Raw genomic sequence first — 13,080 nt, 5'->3', positions numbered from 1 at the left:
GGCATGAGTTACACCACTTCATATTTTAATTAGTTGACGGTTACTTTTGTATTACCAGAAGCCATAGGTTGCAGTTACATTTTTTCCTTAGTTTAATCATTCTTTTTTACTTTGTTTAATTAAAAGTTTCACATAATTAAAGTCGTCTATAGTAATTCATTAGTTTGAATAGTTCAGTAATTCGATGTATAAAATTGTGCCTTGTAAGTGTTATTCTATTTTTATAAATGTTAATTTAATATAAAAAAAGTTATACTTTTTATAAATGATATATATATATATATATAAGGAAGTGAGAATTAATTTTATTGAAAATTAATAACATATTTTAACAACAAAATAGAAAAGTAAATATAGAGATTAAAAGGGCTAATATTACTTTTCCTATTGTTATAAATTAGAGAGGTCATGAAATTGGGTTTGAAGTCCTAAATTATTGGACTAATGAAACAAAGTCTTGAATAATAAGTAGGAAATTACAATTAGCAATAATGAACGAAAGTCTTGATAGTTAATAGTATATTCAGGCTCATAATCTCTGTTAACCATCATAATAAAGTAGGCCTTATCTTTTTTCAGTTTGGGGACCCGGTATAATAAACATGATGCATTTTCAACTTTGGGTACACTAAATTAAACACAACGTCACCAATAAAAATTAATCAACCAACTTTTCAGTTTAGAATTAATAGGATTTTGGAGGCGGGCCATGGTTGCAATCAGATGTGAGAATATATAGTCAATTTTTAACAATTTTAAAAATGATTTGAAAATCACATAATAACTTTATAAAAAATAAAAATAAAAATCAAGGCATTGTATTTTAATTCACATACCATTCATACCTAAATTTTGCCCTTCCTACCTTATATATTCCTCCTATTTATTATCTGAGACCAGATCAATGATACATGAATTTTAAAACATATTTTTTAGAGATTTTTTTAATAAAAAAAGCAAAAGATACATGTTAAATCTTACTTCAATATAAAAGACCTCTTCTAGATTTTGGAATGTATTAAAATTTAATTACGTTCCACGAGATAATTACTATAAATATGTATAATTATCAATGATAAATTATTGGATATTTATCTTGACTAATTTAGTTATAAACTAACATAATAATCTACATATGATCAATCGAAATAGTTTAATTAGTTTTAAATCCGAAAGATATATAACTCTCAACTTTGAACACGTAAATACAAAGAGATTGTTTTAACTGCTCAATCTGACTTCTCTTGATTGGTTTTAAACTCAAAAGATACATATCGTCTTATTAACACGAAACTTTTTTTAAAAAATGTATGTAGTCTTTTAAATTTATAAAAATTAACAGTAAATATTTTTTTTGATGAGCTTAAAGTTTCCTAGTGTTGCATCTGCCTGTCACGAGAAATAATTTATTCGTAATTTGTGTTCATGATTTTATATTAATGAAATTAAGACACGTATTTTTATATTTAAAAATTATTAATATTTGATAGATTGATTAATATTATATTTGATCTTTAAATGTTTTGAATTTTAATCTTATCTTTATAAAAATAATTAATTTTTAATATTATTTTTATTATTTAAAATTTTAAAAATAAAATTGTCTAGAAAAATATATATCAACTAAAAATTTATGGATAATGTTTTAACCGCTTGAGTTTAAGTATATAAGGAAAGAGTTTCCTATATTTCTATCTCACATTACAGTTCATATCATAATTCAACACCATCTTTGAACTTTCTTCTACTGCATTTTTTCCACAAAATTGATGAGTGAATATAAAGGATAATATTTACATTTCCTGTCGTTTCGTTACATTGCTAGCAACTGGCCAACTGCAAATCAAATGGAGGCCCCCAGAAAAACAAGCAACGAGACAGCTATAAGAGTCTTGTTTAAGCTCTAGTTGACAGCAAAAGCATAGTGAGAGCTGTGAATTAGTACTGAGAGAGTAGATGAAAGTGCAGATGGACCACGCCTTAATGAGGACAGAGCTTTAATTACGTGAAGAAAATAAAAAGGGGTAGCTTTCAATGCCCTTGGAATGGAAATGAAATGACACACCCCACCATGTGAAACCCTTTGTTGGATGCCTTGAGCAAGCAGTGACCTTTTCAATAGGAAAGTGGGGAGTGAATCACATAACTAATTGAGAGAAAGTTGCCTTCTTTTACAACACTTTTTCTCGCTTCTAAACGTATAGTAAAGAAGAGTCCAACAAAAGCCAATAAGAGTAGCCACACTACCATACATGCAACTCCACATTGCAGCCAAATCTCAGCCACATGACATGATCACCTCCCAATCAAATGGTGCACATATCTCAAGAAGTGTACACTTGATATTAAACGTTGATGACTAATTTTTATATAAAAAAAATAAAAAATTAACTGATATTTTTAATAGAATATTTCTTTTTAGTCATATTTCTTTTCATCCAAAGACATTTGAACTTAAAATCTTACTTATTAAATGGAGTTTAATTTGTTTTTTTTCCAACAATCTTACTTATTAATGAGTCTAGTTTCAATATTTGCACCAAACGATAGCAAAAAGCGTGCACGGTTTCGAGACACAAAAGGAAGGCTCACGAGAAATCATGAATAGAAGGTCCAAATGGTAATAGCCAAAGCCCAAGCTCAAAGCAAAAGAGTAAAGCTGCCCCTGTCATGACAATCTCGACTAAAAGCATTAAAATATTATTGACCATCCCTACCAAGAAGATGAACTTTCGCAGAATTTATGGGGGGGCGTTCGGGAAAACAAGAGGGTAACGAGGATCATGGTGAGTTTTTTAAATATTAATACAAGACAAATTAGATACTAGTACTGAGGCAAAACAAAACTGAATGACCCATCATGTCACTTGGTGTCTAATTTTTTACAAACACTGTTAGATTAAAGGTCAAAATTACCATTATTTTGCTGGTCACGGATTCTTATCTTATGTAACGTGACCTCAAATAGTATGATTTAGACCAAACCTTAGGGTTAGTAGTTCTTAACTAATCCAAAATAGCTTTACAAAGCTAAGTAATTATATTTGTTATCACAGTGACAGGACCAACCTACTGATTGAGCCCAAAAAAAAAGAAAAAAAGAAACACCAATACATTGCAAACTACGAGTTAATTATATATTGCTCCCTATAAATTGATATCTTGTAATATGCAATATGCTCATGCCTCAATTCCGGGGTCAGCATCCCTCATCTTGCATACCATTAATGGAAGCATGTGGGATCTTTTGATCTAATTTTGTTTTGTTTTGTTGATACGTGCACTCATAATTAAGTTACTTTTTATCAAACTATATTGATCTAGATTGTAATTCAATTTTAGCTCCCCACTTGTAAATTTAAGTTGTAATCATGATCACTTTCATAAGTTTGGTTTCAAATTTACTGTGGAGTGAAAAGGGGTTACTGCCAACCATCTCAATTTGAGTCAAAAAGCACTGCAATTTTTTTTTCTTTGGTATTTATAGTTATGTTAGGTGCAGAATGTCATTCATATGCGAAAGATATACCGTGGTGCCTTTGAGTGGGGAAGAAGCGAAATTCAATACAGTAGAAAAGTCTGAAAATGTCTTTGCTTTCAAGAGAAAAGTCGATAAAAAGAATAATTTCTTCATGTTCATCGACTCAACTTAGGGGCAAGATGGCTCCTAACCAATATAACAAATTGGGAAACAACAGTACTACAGAAGATTGCTTGATAAGGCTACTAAAAGTTCTTTATAATACCAACAATATGTCAATAATCATTTAACGTATCATGGAACATGGATTATACAAAAACACGTTGATTATTATCATCATGTATTTGTTTTAGTGTTCAAGCAATCAAATTTGGTTTGATGAAAACGCCAAGGAATTGTAATAAAATTAAAATGTCTTTTCTTTAACCCGTTGCTCTAAGTTTTATAATTTGAGCACGATTCCTTTATTCTTTTGTACCAATACAGTTGCCGAAACTATGGTAGCCTAATTTCTTAGGCATTACACTTTTGAAATTCTTCACTTTCGATTTAGGAAATACTTACAAATCTACATAATATTGTGTTGGCATATTCGACATGTTTTTGACACGATACTTATCATGACACATATTCAACACATTTACATTATGTCATAATTAAAAATTATTATTCTTTGGTTCAAATATCTTTATAACACAACTTTAATATCTTTCTAATACGATTTAAACATAAATGAAGAATGAATTACTCTTAGTTAAACACTTATCTATTATTTTTATGATAAAAAAATTAAAAAGTTAACTTATTTATAAATAATACAAAACTTATAACATTATTTTTATTTATGACGAGACTTATTTTTATAAGAATTACTTTATGATTTAACTTTTTATAGTTCATTTTCTAAGAATCATCATCATATAAAAATTGTAATGTTTATATATATATGTGTGTGTCATGTCTCTGTGTCTTACATTTTAGATATTAGTCGTGTCCCGATATCTATATTTATATCGTGACAAATGTTTGTATCAGAGTCGATGCTTTTTAACTTTCAACAATTGAATATGTTAAGAATAGGAGAAGGATTACGATACATTGAAGCATACAACTTTGTTGATACCAACAAAATTTAAATACTATATACTATAAAACTCAGAACAGAAAATTGTTAAAAAAGATCTCTCTGAAAAAGACTTAAACAAAGACAATAACAACCTCATCATTTCCTGCTTTATGATGGTTTACAGAAAACCTACAAATCTACAATTGTAACTAACAAGCTTTAATAGTAGATACTGATACATACTCCTACCAAAATTAACATGCTTTTTAACATTTCAACTGAAAGCCAAGCAAAATATTTCAATATGTACTTTAATCTCCAGATTAGTTAATCAGCATACTTTTTCATATTTGACTTGCACGATGTTTGTGTCAACTCTTAATTACATTATACAAAGCATTAGAGACAAAAATTGACTCAACTAGTTCAAGAATTTTATTCTACGCTTCTGAAGTATACATGGCTATAATTGTTTTAGGTATAAAAATTGAAACGATTGCCATGTATGATACCAATTTAAAAGATTTTTACAGTTTCTGTATTCTATCACCTTCACATGGACCATCTATAAATAAAACTTAACATTTCAATTAGAAAACAGATGTATCTATTGTCCACTTTAACTCCCAAACTATCAAAAAGCATTTACATATATTTTAATTGATCAAAGTTTGTCACCTTCTAATTACTCGGTATTAAACATCGGAGAGACAAATGTTAACTTAAGTGATTTAAGAATTTCGGCTCCATACTCCTAAAGTGGCAGCAGGGTTCGAATTCTTTATATTTTTTGATTGAATCTCTGCTGATCCGGTTAAATTAAATATGTCACTAACATCGGTGGTGTAAGGTATTTGAATAATTTATCATCACTGGCATTTTATCTAAAAGGACATAAATAATTTATCATCACTGGCATTTTATCTGAAAGGACATATACAAAGAATCGTAGTGTGTTTAAATAAAAATTGAATTCAACTCAACTCACTTTTATTTCAAAATAATAGTTTTATTGTTCTTAGATTTCATGAGTTAAAAAGTGAAAACTCAAATTCTAATGCTTTGAAACTGAGATTCAAACACATCCTTAATATATTAATATTTTATTTTTCAATTTTTCTTCCTTGTAGATTTACTTGGCCTATTTTGGCATATGCGTGAAGCAAGCATGATGTCCAACCACTAAAGGCTGATAAATAGTGACTCGATTGGAAGAACAGGAAGTTGCTATTCTATTCATTCCTTTTTACTATATTGACCAATTAGTTTGATGATAGTGGCTATGGAGTATGGACTAGCTTGAGTACTTTATTTTGCGACTTATACTGCAAGAAAACGATGTGTGTCTGGGAGATCATGCATGGGTCCTGCTGCATAACACAAAGGTGGATATGGTTAATTATTAGCTAGAAATTTTGAACAAGATGGCTTACCAGAACTTTGCACACCATGTCATAATTCACGGAACCGGAAAGTTGTTTTCACAAAAAATTAATTTGTTCAAGATATTACAGAATAATCGATTTTAGTGAATGCCAACAAATTTTTGTATAATTAATATTTTTAAAAAAAATCAGAAGCACATTTTAACATTTGTAAAGAAATTTTGGCTCATCACCCGTGTCTAAAAAGGAGACTTTCCTAAAAAGAAACTTATCTATCAAATCACACACACACAATACAACTAAAATAAAAGATGAAAAAATAAGAGCAAAAAAAAATTGGACACAATAGAAAAACCTAACTAAAAGAGAAAACCACATCACTCCCCATTCTAAAATTCATTCCTTAAAATGGAAAAATACTATTACTGAGATATCATTTTCAAAGTAGATAAAGAGAGGATAGGAATATTTGGGATGGATTTAGTAGGGTACCACTAGGCTTTATTTGTTGCTTTAATGTTTAAATTTATTCTAAGTCTCTGAAATTTAAAATTATTTTTTTAGTCCCTATTCATTCACTCTACTACATCATTTTGCTAAGGTCTATGTAGCACTATGAATTGCCTTAAAATACCCTCTTGCTTGCGAAATGCCCAAAAATCGTCATCTACATTTTCTCTTCCATGGTGTATTTTTAAACATTTAATTTTCTTCTCAATTTTCAGTTTCACTAATGCTTTAAATCCCTTGAATATTGGAAACACATTTGAATTCTTCTTGATTGGGTACACCCACAATCTCTTAGAATAATCATCAACGAATGATACATATTATTTTGCTCCTCCCAAAGATACTTCTGACTCCTATACATTATAATGGATCGTGTCAAGTATGTGTCTGCTTCTTGTAGTTACTTTGACAAACTTCAATCTATGCTACTTGCTTGTTACCTAGTGTTCACAAAATGGTAAACTTACCATTTTGATCCCTGACAAGAGATTATGTTTTATAAGAATTTTCGAGTCTCGCAATTGATGCATTTGCTTCTTGCAACATATCTCTCAAAAGCATGCATAGATTGGTTCTGATCTTCTTTGTTTTCATCATCATTAAATTACCTTTAACTACCTTCAAGAATCCACCTTCAATGCTAATCTTGCACCTAAGGTCGTCCAATTGCCCAATGGACAATAGGTTCTTCTTCAAACCCTTCACATGTCATACCTCTTGAATTGTTCGAATAGTACCATCATATATTTTCAATTTGACAATACAAACTCCAATTTCTAAGATATGATCATTTTCCATAAACATGGATCCTCCCGAGATAGGTTCATAAGTGCAAAACCAATCTCGGTGTGGAGTCATATGCCAAGTTGCACCTGAATCCAATATCCAACAATCATGGAGTTGTCTCTCACCTTTAGAACTCACTATCGCTACATTGTACAAGACTTCTACTTTATTTGAGGTACTTGCTACACAACCATGAGAGGTTGATACTTTAGAGTTCTTCCCTCCACTCTTATTGTGCCAACAATCTTTATTCACATGCCCTTTCATGCCACAATTGTGGCATTTGATTGAGATTCTTCCTTCTCTGAGATTTTGGTCTTCCATGATTTTGACTCCCACTAGGATCACATTTCATTGATCTCCCTTACATCATTGTTAATGCTTCTCCTTGTTTAGAACTTTCCAACCTATCTTCATTATTTTTTTCACCTGGATTCTTTTTCAAGAATAGCTCCGAAAACATCATCAAAGGATAGAAAACTGATGACATTATTATTTGTTATGTTGATGATGAGTTGATCATATGAATCTGGTAAGCCCTAAAGTAGAAGCTCCACATGTTCATTTTCTACTATGTTAAAATTTGACATCATAAGTTGGGCGAATAGCGTATTCAAATTGTTGATGCAATATGTTACTATCATGGACTCACTCATTTAAAAAGTGTAGAATTGCCTTTTTAAGAATATTCTAGTATGAAGTGACTTGAACTCGTACAACTTGATAAGAGTGTCCCAAATCTCCTTCATAATCTTATTCTCTACAAGACTAGATAAATTGAACATGTCATTACTAAATGCAAATTTTCAATAGCATTGTCATCCATTTCTCTCCACCTTTTATCCGTGATATTTGTGGGTTTGCCTTCAATTGTACCAACACAATTGTCTTTTCTCAAAATTTCTCTTATCTTTAATTTCCAAGGGGAGAAATTACTCCCTTTAAATTTCTCTATCTCATATTATGTTGTCATGATTTCTCTATTTTTTCTCTTAATTAAATTAACTTATGCAACTTCCACCGTGAATAGTATCACGTATTGGAACAATGATGGTAGAGTGTGAACTAATACACAGCAGGTAAGTTCCTAAGGAAGAGAGGTAAGTCACTAATGGACACACTTAAATACCAAGTCTTTCCTTGCCAGAACTTTTCCCAGGTTTGCACTTTCACGCTACCTCACTATATATTCAGTAATAAGAATAACTATTTTCTGATGTGGTAGATCAGACAATACTGCAACTATAGATCATACTAAGAATTTTCTCCAACACTATACTAGTATGCATCGTAACAGAATAATACCAACCTATTGACTTTGAAACCATTGTTGGGTACCATAATAACTAAATAATAACATAACTAAAATAAAAGATGAGAAAATAAGAGTAAAAGGAGATAATAAACACAATAAAAAAACTTTACTAAAGGAGGAAATTACACCACTCCTCACCCTAAAATTCACTCCTTTAAAATAGGAGAATACTACTACAAAGAGAAAGCTATCAAAGCAGATAAAGAGCGGAGAGGAAGATTTGAGATGGATTTAAGAGAGGGACCAATAGGCTTTATTTATAGCCTTAATGCTTAAATTTATTTTTAATCCCTCAAATTTAAAATTATTTTTTGAATCTTATAATTTTTAAAAATCTTATTTTAGTCTCTCTAGTCACCAATAACATATCTAAAAGTGACAGATTTGGACAATTATGCATCATTAACTACATTTAGTTAAGTTTAATATGATATTTTCACTAATAAGGATATTAGTAAATAGGTTTTATACAAAATTATTTGACAAATTTTCTAACAAAATTTAAATATAAGGACTAAAATAAGATTTTTGAAAATTATAGGGACTAAAAAGATCAATTTTAAATTTGAGGGAAGAACAACAAATTTACCTTAAATTTAAGAGACTAAAAGCATATCTAAGTTGATATATATATATATATATATATGTGTGTGTGTGTGTAGAGAGAGAGATAGAGCATCTTTTGACACCGGATAAACTTATGTCAAATCTTATATATTCAATCATTTTTTGTATAGTGCAAATTTAACCAATCTAGTTATTGAATAATGTGATATTATATTCAATATCACATATATCAAATTTTACATGATATGTTAAAATAAAATAAAGTGATGAACAACTAAATAATTTTGAAATTATATGAAATTTAATATATATAATCTTGAATATTATATCACATAATTTAATAGTAAGATCAGTTAAATTCAATATAAGATTTTGTATAACCTTTTAAACTTTTACTTGGATCAACAAATTATGACTCTGCGTGTATATATGTGTGTTAGTATATTTAATTTAATTTAAAATTTATTATCGTTTTAATTCATTAATTAAAAAAAAATTGCATTCTTACTTTAATAACACACTGTCCCGCTTATAATTTATTAATTGATGAATGATCAAATACCTATATGTATAGAAAACATTAAAAAAAAAAAAAAAATAGACCTCTTACCAAACATCACTTTCAAGTTATCATAGCCTTGTATTGGAGTCAGGGGAATGGGGCATGTGAAGTGATATATATGGGGCCAAATCATAGAATCAGACCCTTCATATATTACGCATCACAGGCAATCATTGTATAAAAAGTGCTTGATAAAAACAGTGATACTAATTAGTATGTATTTACATGTATACATTTGTCACGGGCATATGAATTTTCGGTACGACCAAGAAACTCATACATCACTAAGAAAACATGTTAATTTTCTATTATTAAGAAAAAACTACTTTTTCCTCCTATTGATCTAGGAGAAATAATCTCACATCTTGCATAGATAATGAGTAATACATTTTGCAGAAAAATGAATTGATTAGCTGAAATGAATCGTTGTGAGTTTCTAAAATCGAGATACATCGTGTATGCTTTTAACTACCTGCCGACTAACAAAAAGTTAACAAAAACTATGAATTAAACACCTCCATGTTGCAAGTTAGAGAGTGTATATAGATTGAATCTAGAAATAATTTGGAATGTAGAATCAAGAAAAACCTTGAATGAATCAATCTCAAATAGTTAGTTCCCAATAACAATAACATCGTCTACTTAGACTAAGAAGGTTGTAAAAGAGGCACCACCCCTCTTAATAAAGAGAGAATGATTGGATTGGGAGTGCTTGAAGCCAAAATTAACAAGAGAATGGAATAGCTTGGTAAACCATTGCCTACTCTATTGTTTTAAGACATATAGGGACTTTGTTAGGCGACAAAATTGATTAAGTTTGGAAGACATAAACACTAGATCAGGGAAATTCCATATAAACTTCCTCATCATTCAAAGTAATCAACACCCTCTTGTTGGGTATAGCCCTTAGCTACAAGACATGTTTTGTATCGTTCAACCATTAGCCTTATATTTGATTTTATAAATCCAATTAACGAGATCCAATGTGAGTCTTACCAGGAGGTAAGTCAGTGAGATACCAAGTGTGATTAGTCTCAAGGGCTACAAGTTCATCCTTTATAACAAGAATTCAGGGATTTGATGGCTTTTGTATAAGTTTTGCGTTGTATGTTGGTAGAGGCTGCTTTGGTGTATTTTAAGTGGGAAGAGGAAGAGTGATGATAAGAAAGGGTAGGAGAAAGGAGATATACTTGAATGTATAAGGATGATTGAGAACTTAATGAGTGAGAAAGGTTGCAATGTAAATTGTGCTAGTAGTTAGAGGAATTTCAAATTCAAGTTGATCTTAGATGAACAAGAGGTTTTACAGGTAGCAACAAATATTTATTCAAGGGGATCAAAAAAATCAATTAAATTGAGTGAGAAAATATGTATGGGTAAAGGATAGGTAGGAAATCAAAAAATGGAGGGGTGGAAGTGAAATCCATTGGCTAAGAAATAGAGGTATTGTGGTAAGAAAGTATGTGTTTATGAAATATGACATTGTGGGAGATAAAAGTCTCTCTGATGAAAGGTCAAAAATAATGAACCTTTTGATGCCAAGTTTATAATCAAGGAAAAGATAATTGTAGAATCTAGGATCCAACTTGGATATCTTTTGTGGTCAAAGGTGAACATGAAACAAAGGGAAACATAATCCTTAAGGTTAAGAAGTGTGGGTGGTGAGTGATGAAGAAGTTTAAAAGGGGGTTTATTTTGGAGGGTGGATGGAGGTAACTGATTGATAAGATGTAGAACACGATTGATAGCATGACGCCAAAAAGGTTTAGGCAGGTTAGCATGAAAAAGGAGATTATGGATTACATTCAGTAGATGTTTATGTTTCCTTTCTACGGTAAAATTTTGTTAAGGAATGTCTACAAATAAAGGTTTGGTGTATAATCCCAAATTGTGCATATACTAATTGAATTCATTATCATTTGGATATCTTTTGGTTTTCGAACTTACAAAAAAAAATTTCTATGATTTCCATATTTGTAAAGTTTAAAATTATTATTTTTAGTTCTTAATATTTATTTTAAAATAAATAAATAATATTCATTTTAAGGATTTAAAAAAAATTAAAGCTACAGTATATTAATATGATACCAAATATATTTAGTTTTTTTTTATAATCCAAATAATTGAAAATAAAGAAAGTACAAGAGGTACTCCAACCCATTACAAAATATCACATGTAAACTAAAAATACCGTTCCCCAACTAGGAACTTAAGCTAGACCATCACATCCAGCCCACAACATTGAAATAAAAATTGTAGAATCAGATTTCTCTAATAGACTCGTTTACCACCTGAATACATTTACCTAGGTGAGGCAAGTTGCTGGATTCATGGATCAAGAAGCAAAGTCGTACCTAAAATTTTTATGTTTTGTCCTTAACTAGTTTCAGGTTCTAATTTTAACCAAATCTACCATCTTCATTGCAGATATTTAACCAAATCTTTATAGTTTTTATTAGAAGCGATTACTTGACCATGTAAAAAACACAAAAGTAGTTAATAAGGATCACAAAATATTAGGAACTAAAAAATAATAATTTTAATTTTAGAAAAAAGAAAAAAAATATAGGGACTAAAATTAAAAGTAACTCATTTTACAGAGACTAAAATATATTTAAGTCTATATTTTAATTTTAAATTATGTATTTCTTCATATAGAACAAAAAAAAGGTAATTTTGGACAACATGAGACTTGAAGCCAAGTTAATGTGATTATTTAACACTAAACCAACATGCTCTTATAAAATTGACTTAAATAATTTGTATAAAGTATTTTTAATTTAAAATTGAATATTAATTTATACAATTCAAATAATTTATAATTTAATTATTTTATCAATGTTATAGACTACAATTTTTTTTTTGGACTTCTTTAAGACATAAGAATCTTCTTTTTATTTTTTATTTTTTTGCTTATGCTCCTAATGATATTTTTTTGAAAATCATTATTGTATTACATCATTTCTAGTAAAAAAAATATTCATAAAATTACTATTTTGTGTTTATTTATTAAAATTTTATTTTATATAAAATAACTTAAAACAAGGAGTATTTTGTATAACTAATGCTGAGACACTCATAGTTAATTAAATGGCCCAGTAGTAACATTATATAGAAATTTTAGTTTAACAATTAGGCAGATGATAAACACACATTCACCCTCGTATAAGCACACCCCCTTTTTTAAAAATATATATAAAATGTCTAAATTACCCTTAAAAAAAATAATATTCCTAAATTTACACCCCCTTTCCCGCACCCCCGGTACCCGCACCCCCCTTCCCCGCACCCCACCTAACCCAAACCCATTTCAATTCTCGCACCCCCTTTTTTTTTTAATCGTTGTTATATACGTGGTTTCTGATCTGGGATTGATTCAATTTGGGGGTTTCTGGGTTTGTGATTGAA

Source organism: Cajanus cajan, chromosome 2 (genome assembly GCF_000230855.2).
Source record: "Cajanus cajan strain Asha chromosome 2, NIPB_CcT2T_4, whole genome shotgun sequence".
NCBI lineage: Eukaryota > Viridiplantae > Streptophyta > Magnoliopsida > Fabales > Fabaceae > Cajanus > Cajanus cajan.
Note: the sequence above shows the minus strand (reverse complement) of the source record.